The sequence below is a fragment of the Spermophilus citellus genome, assembly GCF_964194105.1.
Source record: "Spermophilus citellus genome assembly, chromosome: 5".
NCBI lineage: Eukaryota > Metazoa > Chordata > Mammalia > Rodentia > Sciuridae > Spermophilus > Spermophilus citellus.
Genome location: NC_138186.1, coordinates 149,226,572 through 149,246,718, shown reverse-complemented (window position 1 = coordinate 149,246,718; position 20,147 = coordinate 149,226,572).

Here is a 20,147-nt window from a genome sequence, read left to right as displayed (position 1 = left end):
CATTAGATGTAAAGAAATAGTGAAGTTTTATGTTTAATAATGAGACAGATCTTCTTATGTAAGTTCTGATTAAAAACATTTAGAAAAAAAATGTCTTTCAGTTAATGGCTTTTGCAATTTTACATATATCAAAATGTGTACGGTTCAAATTTGAAATTGAAAGAAGTTTTAAAATAGGCATTTGGGAGAATATCCTGCCGGACTTTGGTTGTGAGTGTGTGTGTGCATGAGCTTGTGTTCTTTTCTCTGGCCTGAGAACATATAGACCTTTCTCAAGATACTATAAGAAAATTTATGCTACAATATACCAGAACCAGTAACAAAATATAATACTATTCGTATAAAAGTGCAATCCACATGAGAATCTTTATGACTTTTTGCAGCTAGCCTATTTGATGGAATTCAGGGCAAGTACTAAGTTCTTGATTATCAAAATGCTTCACCAGGTCCGCTGATGCAGCAGAGCAGAACTGGTAGAAGAGGACAATTTCTATTTTTCTAGACTTAAAAGTTAGGCCCAGCTTTGTAGTAGAAATTTCATTAAAAGTGCTCACTCTATTTCATAAATCTTCCATGTATATTTTTTTCCTACTTCTCAAACAAAACTGCTTAGTCTTCTCTCTTCCTATGATTGCAAAAGCGATGTGTTCATTCATCTGAACTTAACCACAGGCCTTGCACTCTGACAATATTTGTCTTTATAGCTACTTTTCCTTGCTCCAAACAAGTAGCTCCTTTTAAGTCAGTCTCTTTCCACAAGCTTCTGTCAGCAAACATGTCTTCAAGGCTTGAAGTTAGTTCTTTTTTTTTTTTTAATTTACCACCCTTACAGACACCAGCTAACTATAAAACATTCAGTTACCCTGTGTATCTTCATTTCTCTGTCCTGTGACTCATTGACTCCAACAAATATTGAATAATCACAGACATTCATTTCAAATGAGTCAAAATTTGCTTCTAAAAGTAATGAATTCTCTTCATTTTGTCTCTCATTCCAATTTAATTCCTTCTAACCTTGCCCCATCTTTCTGACCCTGGCATGTTCTAAGCCATAAAGGTTCGTGGGGGAGCATGCTGATCAAAGACCTGATATCAGACCCCAGTTGCCCTAAAGAGTCATGCTACCTCTGGTTACAAATAAAGTCATGTGACTGAAAAATTCTTTATAAACTTGGATCTAGAGACTAGAGGGAAATAATTAATAATATTGCACTAAAACATAACTAAATAGAAATAATTTTAGAATATTGTCTGTTAAAACAATTCCAAACCCCACAGTAGCTCCCTGTGAGACAACTTAGTATGTGTAGAACCAGATAGCTCTGGAATGCCCTCTTCTTATCACTGTTGAGATAAAATGCCCTGGAATTGTTTTTAAACTTTTAGCCCTAATATTGAACAAGACTATAAAGCACATTACATTTAAACATATCCTATTTCTACTCAGCATCATGCAGATACCATAAATAGCTTTGAAAATATTTTCCTACAAAGCATCACTAATAAATTTATTATTTCATTAATTCATTTCACAAGTAGGTACCATATGTCCCATTTGTGGCAGGCTCATGAAGAATAATTTCCAGAAGGCTTTACAGATTAAACAAAAACAAAGCTCAAAATGCTAAATAACTTGCTCCAGGTCGCACAGCCAGTACTTAAACACATGGTCAAATCATACCAAGGTCCATGTGTTTTTCATTCCATTCCAGTGACCTCAAGGAGCTCCTGGTTTAGAAGAGGAAATGTACAACCAAATAAGTAGTTTTAAAATATAATACAAGAAGGGGTTTTGCTTTAAAGTCCCTTGGAGTATTCACCTCCTCCGAGACCCTCATAAATCCAAGAAAATGTCACTTAATAATTTTTATTATTTTAAATCACTAGAATGTCTCCTAAATTAAATGAATTTGGAGCAGCTCATGAAACTCATTTGTAATATTATACTTTGCATGTAGAATTCTTTCCTAATGGTGTAAAATATAAATGTTTGGCCTTAAGTGCGAATTCTAAAAGAATTGATACTTTTTACTTGGAGAGTCTCAAAATATAAATTTCTGAGTACTGGTCTAGCCACCACTAAAGGAAGCAGATGGCTTTACCTCTCCCTGCCTGTGGAGTGACAGAAAGTTATTTAAGGCCTTTTTCTAGGGCAGTCTAAAACTGCAGGTCTCTGCCTTGGCCTACCTTGCTGCTATTGTGTATCCCACTATTAGAAGTGTCCATGTTTCTGTGGCTTAATGAAAGGATCCCATCTTTCTCTAGAGTCAATGCTATAGGAAGAGGTCATCCTGCTGCTCCTCAGGTAACATTGTCCCCCTGCTGTGCATAGAAGGTAAGGAACTGAATGAAATCTCAACTCTCCTTTTTGGCTGGAAAGATTCCTATTTTTATCCCACTATTTGCAGGGGGAGGGGTGTGTGGAAGAGTAGTAAGATTTATCTGTTTTTGTTTCCTATTGTATGTGTCTTTGGTTCTGTATAAAGTTCACTTACAGAGAAGAAAAATAGACTGCATGAGTTTTACTTCAAAAACTAAAAAAAAAAAAAAATATTTTCACTGGGTATACACCTAAAGGTGATTACTTATACAAGGTAGAGAAAAGAATGTGCAAGGCGAGAAAGTGTGGAAGAGAGGAATGAGCTGAAGTTTAGGGTAGAAGACTTGAAGATGTCATAGAGAACCTAGCACTGTAGGAGGGATCGGAAGGAAAAGGAGCAGAAATTTTTAAGCAAAGAAGGGTAGGAAAGAGTAATTCAGGACCACGAAGCTGGTTGTGTCTGGATTATGAGGGTTTAAGACTCCATGTTGGAATATGATCTCTGGAGACACAGGGCAGGAGAAGGTGATGCAGTTCAAGACTGAGGTCACATTATAACTACCATACGAAAGAAATTTAAACCTCACAATTGGGTTAATTTTCTGATTTTGATTAGCCAGGAAATAAGTTGGAAATGCAGTGAACTCTGAGCAGTAACAGAAGGGTGTTGCTGGCTCTATGACTAAAAGCATTGATATTTATTTATTTATTCAAGCAAACCTTTGCTTGCTGCTCCTCTTAAATGTTTGCTTCTTGAAAAATAATTTAATTATTTATGAGACAGATAGCTTATTGGAAAGATATTTTGGTGCACAGCCTCACACTGCCACATTTTTTTTTTCCCCATGCAGCTTTCTCATAAAATTAGAGGCATACTGCAAAAACAGCAAAGCACACCAAAAAGAAAACAGGAAATTCTTCTTAAGCCAATATATCATTAACTCATGAAATTCAGCACTGCCTAAGAATATTGAAGTGGCCTGGAATATTTTAAATAAGATTGTAAAGTCATATAAATTAAATTTTAAAGCTACAACTTTATACCATCTCAAACAAATCATTAGACAAAAATATCCAAGTTGATTAGCAAATATATCAGATAATTGAAAGGGAAGGCGTAAATATTCAGACAAGTATAGAAAATATCAAATACTTTCTGAAATCATGCTACAATTTCATAACTTCTGCCTGCATAATAATTGAAAAAAAATTTTTTTGAAAGTTGCCTAATGATGATTCCTGATTATCTCACTATGCAAACCAAATTTCCCAAGGATACCAATAGCAGCAGATATCGAGTCTCTTATCTAAAATGGCCTAGTATGGAGAGATAACTTAGAATCATTCCTCTATATATTTTGTCATTTCTAGATTATATATTATATCTATTATGAAAATTCTATGCTAAAAGTTGTTATTTGCCCTGATTTAGAGAATAACAACATGAAAAATATGTGTACATGTTCAGTTCAGACCCAACATCTTTTTCTAATATTTTCTATCTGCTATTGGTTGAATCCATGGATGTGGAACCTAAAGTTATATAAAGGGCAGCTTGCATATTAATTAGAACTATATCAGATGACCTAGCCTTTTTAGTATTTTTGAGTAAGAAATAATGACATGTATAAAAGTATGATGTTTCCAAAAATGTTATTGTAATTTTAGAAATTAAAGAAAAATATTTGTATGTGAAATTATATTTATATCCATGGTTAGTTTTACATGAAAATTAAAGAATACATTAACATATACTGATGAAGATGATGATGTAGGTTTTGGGGAGGAAGGGACAGATTTGTGTTGAAAGGGAAGGTGTAAATATTCATACAAGTATAGAAAATATCAAATAGTCTGCTTGCATAAGTACATTTATATATAATTTCTTTGGATAACAAAGATTGTGATAATAATTACTATTTTCACTGTTGTTTTAATGATACTTTAACATCTAAGTCTTCAAATATAAGAAAATGGGAAAATATTATTTTTCATAAAAGCTTTAATGTGGTTGGTTGAACTACATGATAGGAATTGTAGAAATACATGAAGAAGATTTGAAAACATAGTTTAAAAACATTGTCATAATGTATATCAAGTGGCATTACTTTTATCATTGTATTACTTCTATCAAAAATTAAGACTTAATATAATTTTACCTATCATAAAATTAATACCACTTTTAATTTCTCTATGTATGTTCTAGAAATTAATTCCTTTTTCTTTCACTTAGTTTTTACGAGATTTTTCTATGTTAGAATTTGTACTAGTTTCCATTTGTATCACAAGTTAGGATTTTATTTCTTTTATGTCTCTCCAGCCAACTGAATCTTATCCTTGATTTTATCTCATGAGAATAGAGAACATTTTTACTTTAATCCTTCTGCATGTAATTTAGTTTCCCCTATTCATTTTCATTCTTATATATCTTATTGGCAGAAACTTTTTCACCAGATACCCAGGTATTAACTTTCTCTTTCATTCTCTTTGCTAATTTTCATCCCTCTTTCTTCTGAAATTGAGATAGTTTTTCTAAGAACATCTCCCATCTTTAGGTCTTCAATAAAACTGCATTATCCCCCAGTCTAAATCATGTAGAGGAAAAAAAAGTCAGCATTATTTCCTCCTCTTTATTCACCTTCATCTCCTCTTCTTCCTCCTCTTCTTCTTATGGTCTGATAGATTATATATTTTCTCAAGGAATTTTAAGGATTTGGGAGATGTAAATGTTTGGTTTAGTTGGTTTGAAGGAGGAGGTTTTTTTCAGAATTTGTGCTGTAAGATAATGGCTTTGATCTGGTAGCACTACTCAGATGCCCTTGATCTCCAGCAAAACAATAAAAGTTATCCATTAGAAATTGGAAAGAGTAAATTTTAAAGCTCTTACTAAAGAAATAGTTCCTAAGGATTCTATATATAACTGGCTAATCACACATACACACACACGTCTTTTAACATATTAAAATTAAAAGAGAAGAGTTTTTGGCAAATAATATTATTCTTACAATTTATATGTACTTTAGTGTATGGTAACAGGATATAATTACAAAGATAGAAACAAATGTGATTCATGCCATACCCTATTGTATAAATTGCTCAGAATATCGATTATTAAACTGTTATGAGTTTTCATTCTGCTCTTACTTTCATTTTATATAGCTGTTGATATAAATAATATGTAAATGGAAAAGAAAATGATAGATGAAAAAGAAATAAGCAGTAAGAACACCCACCTTTACATTTTGCAAGAATGAGAATGATGCTATGAGCAATTTTCTTTAATAATTCAATACCTGGAATTATACAATCAGGTCAATCATTGATCAATGAATATTTGGTATAAATTTATTCATATTATTGTTTAAAAATCTACATTTTCAAAGTACTGATATTCTAACAGTAACATGAAATTTCCTCTTTCTTGCTATACAAATGTATAAAAGTCAGACTTATGAATAAGAGCTATGTGATTTCAAGTGGGAAAAATGAAGAATAAGTTTTATACTGTTCAGTGTTTTAAAAAATATATATGGCATCTGTTTCATTTTCTTTTGTCAATGATGATATGGGAAAATTTTAAATCTATAAGAACTGTTTTGTTGAAAGATAGGGATGTCACTGTGTACTAGGACAATTGACTAACATGTGTGAGTCCCTAGATTAAATCCCTGGTCACACCAAAACAAACAAAAAAGCAAAAATCCCATTGAATTTCACACAGTATCTTCCAGCTTCCTACCAAAAATTTAAAACAGAATAAATAAATCACAAGACAGGGACATAGCTGAACTATTAGCTGTAATTTATAACCTTTTATAAATTTACATAATCTCCTTTTATAGCTTTACATAATCTCGTAAATGCTTAGTGAAAGAGGTTGCATTTGTAGGCAAGCCTGCAGAGGGTTGTGGTGTGGGTTAATACATATCCATATGTGACAGCAAAAACAAGATTGAGAACTTTCATATGAAAAGACTCACCTCCAAAGGGGAGGGTTGGGAGGTGAGGGGGAATGGGGGCAGGAAAGATGGTGGAATGAGATTGACATCATTACCCTAGGTACATGTATGACTGCACATACAGTGCGACACTACATCATGTACAACCAGATAAATGAAAAGTTGTGCTGCAATTGCAGGCAGTGAATCAAAATGCATTCTGCTGTCATATATACCTAATTAAAATTAATTAATTAATTAATTAAGTTTTAAAAAGACTCACCTCTTAGTCCACATTTTCAATACTATGTTCCCTTAATTCTTGGTTCAAAGGCATTATTATGCTAAATCAAGCCCCCCCCCATACTACTCATGTTCAGTCTACATCTTTCCCATCTCAAACAACTCAGTCACAAAAGCAGGCTCCTTACAAATAAAGTCTCCAAATTCTGTTCATAATGCACATTGAGGACTTTCATGCTACATCTTCAAAGCTAGAAAAAAAATTCTGACCTAAAAAGTCTGAGTATGTTGGAAGAAGAAAATGTTCTAGCAATTGAAATAAGATTCTCCTCTACATCTCAAAAATATCGATTAAGCTCACATCATGAACTTTAAATATAAATAAATTGTCATTTTTAATAAAGGGAATGATGTCATTAAACTGATAAACTTCAAGTCAAAATATAAATTAATTTGTTGAAGAAGTTGGAAGTCTCTAGATACATGGTCAAATGGAATAATACTCAGTTAATTTGTTTACTGTACAAAAATATTTGTAAGAGTCTTAATATGGAAAAACAAAAGTGACCAATAGGCTTATTATAATTTTTGAGTCAATGATTAATGTTTATATTGAGGAGAAAAATAATTTATGCCACAGAATTGCTTTCCATTTGTATTGTGTCTCTTAACAAAATATGCAAATACACTCTGTTCTTTTCTAAGCTGCATAATGAATCTATGAAAACCATGGCAGAATAGACAAAACTATCACCTTAATTCCTCTAGAATAATGATGAGTAATAAACATTTAAGATCTATTAATCTTCAAATGACTGGTCAGAAAACAAACGTTTTTTTTTTGTTTTGTTTTGTTTTGTTTTTTGTTTTGCCTTCCAAATTGTCTTATAAAATATTGAAATAAATGTTTCTATCTATGGGTACACATATATGAAATGGACTCAGGGGAAGATATATGGTAATTTGCCATTCTGTTGCTTTCTGGTGTACTGAATAGATCAATATGAATGCATTAAATAAAACGTGTATAAATCAAATGCATGCATACCACAGGCATCTTTATGGGACTTGGTTAGTGACAGACTCTCTGGTTTTCCTTCCACATGGAGTCATGTGTTATTTTCACTTTATCACAGTTGGGAGTGGTAAGTTTTCTTCATGTTGGAATCATGTATGGCTGTGTCATGGATTAGAAAAAGATAACAGTGAAACACCTGCAAGGTATCATGATTTCTTCTTTCATCTCCAACCAGGCTCCATTCTCACTGAAGTCATCAGCTTCTTTCCACGATGAACAAAACACACTTGATGTTCAGAAGCTTCAAGGATCACATCAGGGTGGATAAAGCTAACCTCTCCCAATATATGACTTGTTAGTAATAGTTCAGCTCCCTTTACAGGAACAGTGACGTTTGAAAAACAAAATGTGTACCGTAGATGATATTTTTAGGCAATTTTAAAATCCAAATTTAAAATCCAATTTTTAAATCCATAGAAAACTTTGGAATTATTAAAAAAATTGATCTGATTCATTTGCTAAAACTTCTTTTGTTTTCTTACACTCATCCTTAATCTACTCATAAAATTACTGTAGTAGACTTTAAATACCATTATATTGTGCTATGATATGAATTGTATGTATAAACTGTTATGATAATATGAATATACTTTTTAAACAACATTAAAAAGAATTTTAGAAATGACCATTATTTCATAATGGAGGTGTTGATGGTATGAAAGACAAACCCACTACCTTAAAATCATGTTTCATGTAGCTAAGATCATTTCACTGTGAAACAAAACACTCTCCTAAAGCATAGTAGAATCTCAAATACGTGACAGAGCTGTTTACTAAAAATAGAAATGGCTCCAGCTGAATTATCAGAGAGGCAATAAGTCAGAATATTCTTAGAGTTCACACACACCATATGACCTACGCAAAGGAGAAGTTTAAAAATAGAAATTTGGCTCAAGAGAGACAAACAATTCCCAGAGCATTCATTTATGACTTCAGTGTGGAAGCGAATAAAAACTACCTTCCTTCCTGTTTTATTTAGGGTTTTCAATGCTGTGATCAAAATTCTCAAAAAAGAACAACTTACAAGAGGAAAAATTGGGGGCTAATGGTTTCAGAGGTCTCAATCCACAGATGGCCAACTCCATTGCTCTGGGCTCAAGGTGAGGCAGTGCATCATGGGGGAAGGGTCCAGAAAAGGAAAATTGCTCAGAGCAGGCAAAGAAGGATGGGGAAAAGGGGCATGGGGAAGATGCATTCTTGCAGGGCACACTCCCAAGTGTCCTACTTCTTCCAGTAGGAAGTCCATTCAAACTATGAAGAACTGATTAGATTACAGCTGCCATAATAAAATAGCTTTACCTGTGAATATCCCTGCATTAATGAGAGTTTGGGGGAAATCCTCACACCTAAACCATGATTTCCATACTTTTTTGTTTTGTGTATGAGTACATAGGTGTCCACATGCATGCCTGCATGCATGAAAATGTGTTTATGCATGTTTACTTTACATTTTTTAGGTTTTATTTTAGCTTGCACAGATCGAATAAAAAATAACTAATAAATTTCATAGAGATTATTTTGTTTTCTGAGGACTATAAAATTATATTAAAGAGCAACAATGACAATCTTTATATCCAGTCAAATAAAGAGAACCTTTTGCCAGTGACAGAAATATTCTTTCAGATGAAGCATCTGAAAGTATTCCTATTTTTTTTTATTGTTGGTCGTTCAAAACATTACATAGTTCTTAATATATCATATTTCACAGTTTGATTCAAGTGGGTTATGAACTCCCATTTTTACCCCGTATACAGATTGCTGTATCACATCAGTTACACTTCCATTGATTTACATATTGCAATTCTAGTGTCTGATGTATTCTGCTGTCTATCCTATTCTCTACTATCCCCCTTCCCCTCCCCTCCCCTCCCCTTCCCTTTTCTCTCTCTACCCCCTCTACTGTAAATAATTTCTTCCACTTGTATTATTCTTCTCTTACCCCTCTTTTCCTCTTATATGTAATTTTGTATAACCCTGAGGATCACCTTCCATTTCCATGCGATTTCCCTTCTCACTCCCTTTCCCTCCCACCTCTCATCCCTGTTTAATGTTAATCTTCTTCTCAAGCTCTTCGTCCCTACCCTGTCCTTGGTTACTCCCCTTATATCAAAGAAGTCATTTGGCATTTGTTTTTTAAGGATTGGCTAGCTTCACTTAGCATAATCTGCTCTAATGCCATTCATTTCCCTCCAAATTCTATGATTTTGTCCTTTTTTAATGCAGAGTAATACTCCATTGTGTATAAATGCCACATTTTTTTATCCATTCATCAATTGAAGGGCATCTAGGTTGGTTCCACAATCTTACTATTGTGAATTGTGCTGCTATGAACATCGATGTAGCAGTGTCCCTGTAGCATGCTCTTATTAGGTCTTTAGGGAATAGACCGAGAAGGGGAATAGCTGGGTCAAATGGTGGTTCCATTCCCAGCTTTCCAAGAAATCTCCATACTGCGTTCCAAATTGGCTGCACCAATTTGCAGTCCCACCAACAATGAACAAGTGTACCCTTTTCCCCGCGTCCTCGCCAGCACTTGTGAAAAATTGTTAGAAACCGGTTTTGTTAAATCTTTCATAATTTTAATATTTAAACAGAACAAGTTCATTGTAATGCTGATGATGGCTAGTGCTTTATAATAAAGAATTCACTGGTATTTGACTCTGGTTCCTGGAAGGGGCTTTTAAAACTTTTCCACTTCCACAGTGTTAGGAATGTCGTGGTTATTCATAAGTTCTGGGACTGCATGAGTTCACTGCAAATTGGGGAACTCCTGGTGGGCTTCTAGAAAACTTCAGGATGTTGTTGGTCACGAGAAAGATCAACCACAAAATTAAAGATTGGAGATTTTGATGTAGTCTGCTTATTGTTTAGGGATAAAGGAGATTTAGATCAATCACAAAGCCAATGATTTAATCAATCATGTGTATGTAATGAAACTGCTGGGTCAAATGGTGGTTCCATTCCCAGCTTTCCATGAAATGTCCATACTGATTTCCAAATTGGCTGCTCCAATTTGCAGTCCCACCAGCAATGTACAAATGTACCCTTTTCCCTGCATCCTCGCCAGCACTTGTTATTGTTTGACTTCATAATGGCTGCCATTCTTACTGGAGTGAGATGGTATCTTAGAGTAGTTTTAATTTGGATTTCTCTGATTGCTAGAGATGGTGAGCATTTTTTTGTGTATTTTTTGATTGATTGTATATCCTCCTCTGAGAAGTTTCTGTTCAGATCCTTGGCCCATTTGTTTATTGGGTTATTTATTTTCTTGTTGTTTGATTTTTTGAGTTCTTTGTATACTCTAGAGATTAGAGCTCTATCTGAAGTGTGAGGGGTAAAAATTTGTTCCCAGGATGTAGGCTCCCTATTTACCTCACTTATTATTTCCCTTGCTGAGAAAAAACTTTTTAGTTTGAATATGTCCCATTTGTTGATTCTTGATTTTAACTCTGGTGCTATAGGTGTCCTATTAAGGAATTTGGGGCCCTATCCCATGAGATGGAGTTGATTTTTTTTAAATAAAAAATATAATCCTATAACTGAAAGAGCGCAGCAAATTCTAGCATGAGAATCATGGAAAAAAAAAAACTACATCAAGGTGCACTATAATTAGAGATTAGAAAACTCAATACTATTATGATATTATTTGTGAAAAAATGATCTATATATTCAAAATAATTTTAATAGAGTCCAGCTAGATAACTAGAAACCAGTAAGATAAAAATTTACTGTTGAAAGGCAAAGAAACCAGAATAGCCAAAATGGCTGTGAAAAAGGAAAAAAAAATTGAGGATGTTGAATCTGATTTCAAAAGTTACTGTAAACTATAGCAACGAGAGAGTCTGTCACTAGCAAAATCACAGAGCACTAATTCTACAAGATTATACAAATATTCAGTCAGTTGACTTTTGACTAAAGTACAAATATGATTCCACATTGAAAACAGATTTTTTTGAGGAATGACTAAACAATTGAAAACTCATATATAAGTAAATGTATTGCTTCCATTCCTCATACCTCATACAAAATTTAACTCAAACTTTACCTTGAACCTATAAAAAACTACAATGACAAACCTAAAACTATAGTATTTATAGGAGAAAACAAAAGCAGCAAATCTTTATGACCATGAGATTCAGGCAAAAATGACTGAAATACAACCCACAAAGTATAATCTATACAAGAGTAATTGATCTTTTTAAGAAATTCTGTTATTTGAAACAAATTAGTAGGAGAATTAATAGACAATGCATACATTGAGAAAAATATTTTAAGTGAATCAGATATTCTTACATCCAGAGTATAACTATAAGTAGATGAAAATGTTAAGTTTTATTACAGTTGTAATATCAATGATAAAAAAAAAAAAAACTGGAAAGCTGCAACTCTCATACACTGATGGTAGGAATGCAAAGTGTCAGTCATTTTGGAATATATGCTAGTAGTTTCTTAAAAATTTAGATGAGCTTATCATACAACTCAATAATACAATTCTTAGGCTTTACACAAATATACTTAAACAAAATGTGCAATTTTTTTATAGTGGCTTTGTAATCATCCAAGCTGGAAACAATCCAAATATCTTTTGACTGGCATATGAATGATGCATTCAAACAATGAAATGCTACTCAATAACCTAAGAAAGAATAAACAGGTGATGCATAGAACAACTTGGATGAATCTCAGATACACCATTCTAAGTGAGAGAAGCCAGTTCCAGAAAAGTAAATACTCTATGATTCTTTTTGTATGACATGCTGAAAAAGGCCAATAGAAATTTATACATTTAACTCTAGTTGTAAGAATTATATTTTATGAAGTGAAATCAAAATAATACAGAGGAAAACAAATTGCAAAGATGATAATATTAATGATAACCACCTTCAATTTATGTAACATTGTTTGGTTTACAAAGGCATTTTATTTGTATTTTCTCATTTTCTCCTCAGGCCCCTGGGGATTTGTATAAATCTGAGTCCTGATTAACAGAAATTGACTCTAATTTAACAAGTTTCTTCCATTGCTTCATTTCCATTGCGTATCTCAATGACATTGATTTTTAATAACATCATCAATAAATATGGAACTATTGCTATTATAAAATGTCTTTTCCTCCCTTTTACAACATGTAAGGGGAAAGTATATAGCACGTTAAAAACAAAAGTTGTCATTGCACTTTGACTAAATGCAAAAAAAAAAAAAAATCACACACACACACACACACACACCACCAAATTTAGTAACGCTGTACTAAGCAAGTATTAAAACTTGGGAAATGTAGTGAATAAAGCTAGATGGAAAATAAAGAGTCATATGTTTTTTAAAGTCTATACATATGATCTAACCTCTGATTGTCCTATTCCCCTAAGCCACATGCCTTGTAATATATTTTTACAATGTCAGATTTTCAATATCATGTGGATTATTAGAATTTGTATCTACAGCAACCCAAATGTTTGAGACCATACCCAAAGAAATAAGAAGAAGAGAATGAAGGGAGGTCTTTATCATTCATATTTATAACTGGTCTGGTTTTTAGCTATTCTCAGCTCCTTTGGTTGTAAATTTTAACCCTGCTCTTGAGTTTTTAATTCATCTATACATTTAGAATACAGTCCCATAATAAACAAATCCTGAGATATATTATATGTGTATATGTCTTGCATTTTTTCAAATAAATTACACAAATGGATTTCTAGAAAAACCTTGAAAGATGCATGAATATATACATATACATGAATATAAATAGCACCGGCACACTGCTACATTTATGTTGAATGTGTTTACATCTATTTTTTTCCATAAGCATCTATGGGATTTCCATGATGATGTTGTTTTAAGGATAATAGGAAGCAAACACTTTCTGGTGATGCAATTAAATCACCAAGCATAAAGATATCTAAACATATCAACTGACAACACAGCGCTGCTACGAGGTAACTGCTCCAACATCTGCGACACTGAAGTTAATCATGACTCCAGCAAGAACATCCTCCATGTGCTGCATAAGAGAGACACTAATTAATCATTAAGTGGCCTTACATCATACAGGCCTGCTGCTTCTGTTTCAAATCAACTGAAGTGGTGCAGAGCAGCAGTAGCAGGAGCAACAGCAGCAGCTCCAAATATCAAACATGAAAGAGAAAGTGTGGATTACTGAAACTCTGAGAGGACGGTGGTTTGCAACTGATACTTGAATTGTTTAATAAATAAGCACCCAACATCACTTTTCTGATTGATGGACTGTATTGGCCACTTGCCAGAAGCATTTTCTAATTTACACTAATGGGAGGTAAATTTTCCCTGATTGTGGAGGTGTGAGTTCTTGAGACTTCCCACCTTACATCATGAAGGAATACGATAAGATAGATGCAGTACTTTCCAGCCTTTACAGTGGAGGGCATGGTCCATTATTTGAGGGATTCACACACTCTCTACCCTCAGAAATATTTTCATTGGTTCTCAGAAATATTTAACTAGATTAGTCAAACTATCAGGATGATCTCATTTTATGTGCCCATTGTGAGAGATTTAGAAAATGTAGAAGAGATCACAAATCAAAATAAAAATTTCTAATAGCCACCAACCAAAGGAACCCATTGTTAAAATGTGTGTGTGTGTGTGTGTGTGTGTGTGTTCTTCCAGTCACAGGAATAGCTAGCCTTTACTGAGAGCTTACAGTGTGCCGGCCATTCTTACAAGCTCTTCACACATATACTCAGTCCTCACAATAATCCAATATGATAGGTACTGCCTTAGTCCATTTTTTCTTGTTGCCATTACAAAATATCCAAAGTTAGATATTTTATGAGGAAAAGATATTTAGCTCCCAGTTATGTGGCTGAATGTCCAAGATTAGGCAGTGCCACAGGTTCATCCACTGGTGACAGCCCCCTTGGCTACTTCATGATACCATGGATGGCATCATGGAAAGAGAACATCCAAGAGGGAGAGGTCATATAGGAAGAAGGAAGGCAAGGAATGATTCAGGAACCAGTCTTGCTCTCAAAGGAACTAACTGGGGTCCTCTGAAAGCTACATCAAGGATATAACTCACAATTACCTAATTAATTCACACTAATGATGCCCCTCCTACTAAGGTTCCTCATTATAATACTGTCACATTGGAAATCAAAAACATGAACCTTTGTGGATGCAATCAAACCATAACTAAAAGATAGCAGACATTGTTATTATTATTACTATTATTATTGATAGCAGGTAAACTGAGGAACTGAGAAGCTTAGTAATTTCTCCATGTACATATATTACATGGCAGAACTTGAATTTTAAATCCCACAGGCATACCTTGCTGTGGAAATTCTCATAAAAATATATGTTTACATGCCACTGGTAGATTTACCTCAAGCAGTTGTCAAGGCAAATAGGACCAGAAATGAAGTATTTCTCAGCGTTCTCCTATCCATGTATCCACAAGAAGCCTATGATTACTTAAAGTGGTTCATTGAATCAAGCCTCTTTAATATTTTTTGCTTCTCTTTGCTAGGAAAGAACAAAATCTCTGTTCTATATCTTAGCCACTGCTGCCTCCTGGGAAAATGTATCAACTTTAACAGATTTCAACAATATTTTTGGTTATCCTTAAGTGGACCCATGATTTTTGTTCTTGGAAATTGTAATTATAATTAGAAAATACTATTAATATCGTTAAACAATACTTTGAGTGGAAGAAGTCAGATAAAATATCATGCATACTCCATAATTCCATTTATATAAAACTCAAGAAAATGCAAACCAATCTACAGTGAAATAATGACAATCACTCATTTCTTGGAGAAGGGATGGAAAGGGCAAGTGTGGGAAAGAGACTAAAAAGTAGGATGGGAGTCTTTGGGGGATGATGGACATATTGTCATCTTGATTGTGATGATGATTTCACACATATATACATACGTCAAAATTCATACTATACACTGAAAATATGTGCAGTTTGTGGTATTTTCATTATATGTAAACATATTTTGTTTTAATGCTTAAAAGTCAGAATTCATTGGCTTCTTGTTTTTTTCCTGTTACTTTAAACATATTGCTCATATTACACAGTAGTTTTTTTTTACTTCTTCTTCTGTTTGGGTTATTGTTTCTCTGCTAATGCCTTTCAACATGCTTCAGGCAAGTTTACTGTAAAATTCATGAAAATTAACCTTCAGATGTCTCATTTGAAGTTGTTTCCAAAGAACTATACATAATTTGAATTTATAATTTTATATTACTGTTGCTCATTAGTTTGCATAATATTACATAAGCTTCAGAGCCCACAAATCCTAGATTGCCTCCTGACTGAATTTCTCTTGAGTATTGTTATAAGTAATTAAATCATTGAGTTAAGGAAGTAATGGTGTTCTATCTTATAAAATAATGCCAAGTTTTTTTTTCAAGGTGGTTGTTCCAATTTTAAACACCTCCCAGTGAGATGAAAACCTGTCTGAGATCTCATTGCTCCATATCTTTTAAGCATTTGACATTTCCATACTCCGTTTCAACCTATGTCTGATAAATATTTGGATCCTCCATAGATTTGTTTTTATAGTCTACTGTTTCTATTTATTTTGAGGAATAAGATTTTCTCTCCTTTTATGTATTTAGAGTAAAAGACATTGTCTATGAAAACTTGTAGATAATATGAGGTGCCACATACTTTTGAATTCCTCCAAATAGGGTTCAACTTATCTTTTGCAGACAATCAGTCCAGGAGAAGTGTGGCATTGGGGAGAGAGATTTATAGGGTTTTCATAAGGGCACTCACACAATTCTATTTGTGAAGGCTCTACCCTTATAACCAAATCACATCACAAAGTCCCCACCTACAAATACCAATCATATTGAGGATTAGGACATGTTTTGGGAAACACAAACATGTAGCCTATGACAGGTCTCAAGAATTATATCATAAATTACACTAGTATCTCAGGGTATGAAAGGTTTCAAAACTGACTTTCACCAGTTAAGAGGACTGGATAATTTCCACATCTTCTTTATTTCTAACATGCAGACCTTTATCACAAAGATAGCACTGCTTCTAATTTTTCTAATTTTTCAATTTTTATCTTCCTTTCCTAGCTCAGTTCTACTCAACTTCTCATCTTCTGATGTCTGCTTAAAATAAAATAGATGTCTTTAATAGAAATCTAGCCAAAATGTACACTCAACTCTGGTTATTTTCTTTTCTAGGATATTGACCAGTAATTCTTCATTGTCTTGTTACCTAATTTTGTGTTAATTTGAATGTTTTTGTCCCCTCCTCCTATTGTTCTTAGAGAATAGGTCTGAATTAGGTAGTCTATTAGTAAAGGAAGATAAATTCTAATTAGTATTTTTTCAAATAATGTTTTAAATTAAATTATCATACTTAGCATGATTAATTTTTACAAAGTGAATACACTTGTATAACCACATCAGAAAATAAAATGTTTCCTACACTTGAGAAATTCCCCTCATAATTTCTGTGTCCCTATCCACCAAGGTAACCACTGTCCTGACTTTTAATACTATAGATTAGTTTTGCCTGTTTTTGAAATTTTTAGCTCAGGGCAAAATATGATTAAGAGAAAACCTGACACTCTCAAGGTAACTCTTTATATCAGGAGAGACAGATACAAAGGCAGAAAGCAGAATTGAATTGATCTGAGAATTATGGCTGGGAAAGTACCGGAAGGTATTACTAGGATGCAGAATGGACTAGAATCATAAATATAAAAAACCTATTATATTTTTTTTAGAAAATTGACCTGTCAAATAATACATAAGCCTGGACTAAACAAGTCTATAAGCACCCCAAACAGAATCCTCATACAACATGAAGTGTGTTGAAAAAGTTTTTTTTGTTTTCCAATTAGCTTATTTCCTCCTAATGTTCATTTTAGATGTAGCCAAAGAGGATAAATGAACAGAAACAATATGCTGCAATAGAATCAGAAACTATGAAGAAGAGGGGACTAGTAGCAAAGGAGAAAAATTTGATTTCATTTAAGGAACATTTCCCACAACACCACACACACACACACACACACACACACACACACACACACAATATCTATCTACTGGGATTTGAGACATAATAATGTTCCAGAAACTGCATTGCAGCCCCCATCCTTCTTCTTCCCACATAGTAATACTTATTGTAGATCTTGTCTTTGTATTACCACTATGTAGTATTCTCTTGAATGGATGGAAAATCTTTTTTTGGAGCTCATTGTTTTTCTATACCTAAAGATGCCAATTCCAAACTGCGTATGGAAAACAGTGCAGGTCATCTGGGGATCCTAGAGTCTGAACTCAGAATGTCAGCTACAATTGACTGGATTCATTTGGAAAGTGTTTAGTATGTCATAAGTGTAGAAAGAGCAAAGGAATATTGTGTGACCAGAGGAGTTGAATGTAGTATATCAGGAGAAATAAATATTGTTCTTAACAAAATTTACATCCCAGTTTTTGTAGCCCTTTAGAATTCAGATGGGGCCATATTCCTAGATTCGTCCAGTGGCATATAGATGTGAGTGATATATACCTAAAAAGCTTGATATTTTCTCCCTTGTTGAGGTGACCCAGTAAGCTCCTTTGATATAGTTGAAATATGTTGTATATTTGTGAAACAGCTAAGTCTCTATCAGCATGAGTCTCTAAAGAACTCCACAAAGTACAACTTTCTATTTTTTTTAAGACACTGAGATTTTGAAATTATATGTCACTGAAGTGCTGCTTAGCCTATCGTTTCTAGCACAGAGATGTTATAAAATACCTCTCATGGCTTTTTCCCAAAGCTTACTTATCCAAGACATTTGTGACCCAATCATCTCCTTGGCATGGGAGGTCTGGAATGAGGTGAAAGTGAAAGCATATGTAATATGGGTATCTTTCAAAGTAAGGGGAGATGAAACTATCTTAATTCACAGTTTATACCTCCTGAGAAATTGGCCAATAAAATACAAAGTGAATTAGAGGAAGAAAAAAAATGTACTCATCACCAGGCAGCAAAATTCTGCCTTTTTAAGGATCTGAAATAGAGAAATAGCTCATCAAAGCACAGTCAGTATCCTAAGGTTACCTGGTTTGTCTTCCTATACTGTATGATACTTAAAGTTTTTAAAAATGTTTCCCAAATGGTTGTTGCTTTTCCAAGTTCTAATTTTCTGAAAGTTCAGACATAGTCTAAAGGATCAGAATTAGGATTTTTTACCTTAAATCATCTACTTTACCTCCATAACTTATTTCCTTACTTATTGTCATTGTCATCATACATATATACTATAAGTTCCATTGTGACCTCACTGCAAGATAGCATGGCAGAGTAAAACTACAGTCTGTACCTACCTTGTCAGGGTTTGGATCCAGGTTCTATCACTTTTCACTCTAAGGGGAGAATTTGGGACCATCTGCTGCCTTAGTTCCATCATCTATAATATCAGATGAATATCAATAGCTGCCTCATACAGTTGCTATGAGAACGACTTGAGATCAATGTCAGGCCCATGTTCACTGCTCTATAAATACAGCTACTCCACGTCAGCTTGGATCTTATCTATATTGTTCACTAACTTATCTCCAGTTGCCTGTACATGGTTTTATGTGTGGCACCAGAAAATGGCCCAGAGATAAAAATGACTAAACCTACTTATCAATCTAAAAGTAAACACTTTTGTCCAGAAAGTTGAGAATGACTTCAGATATGTGTGAAGAATCCTGAAAAACATAAATTTATTCATAGGACTTTACAGTAATGGCTTCAATAGCCTCTAATAACGTACTATAAATCAGCTATTTCGGGATAATTTTCTTGGTTCATCTTTGCAAGAATACTTCACCATTAAGTCTGAAAAAATCAATTTAGTACACCACCTATTACCTGGTAATGTAAGTAGTACAATATAAATATTTGTTTGGAAGGCTATGATTGAGGCATTAGAACAACCCATCATCCTGATGCATAATAACTAATAATGATTCCTGCTACCTATTATGCGACTGAAATATCAATGCATTGTTTGAATAAGGCTTTTGGAGCCAAGTACAGAATGTTCATAGCCCACTTTGTGTACTGCTTTTTTTTTTCTCTGACCAGACAAAATATGGAAAGCAGATCTCACTCACACCCATGCAAATATGCACATATGTGTTATTGATCCATGGATAATGCAATAATATAAAAGATACAAAATTTGTTTTATGCTAATACTAGTTAAATATAGATCCGTCCGTTATCCAGTACTGAATTATGCATTATACAAAGCAATCACACCCTGTTTCACCTATTCTGTGTTACCATCATTTTATTGTTACTCTCAACTCAAAAAGTGGATGATGAAAGAAAGAATGACAGAGAATATCAAATCATCTGAATTCCACTGCTCATTTTAAACTCTTGAGACTTAGCCTGAGGGAAAAAAAAGATGAAAAATTGAGAGCTAAATTCAAATAAAGTTTCAAGTTTTTCCTGGCTTCAATTTATCTGGTTTATGCAAACCACCATTAGCACAAACAATTAAGAGTTCCTCAATTGAGAATTCTGCTTATTTGATATAGTATTTAAGATTTTTCAGTCTTTAAATTC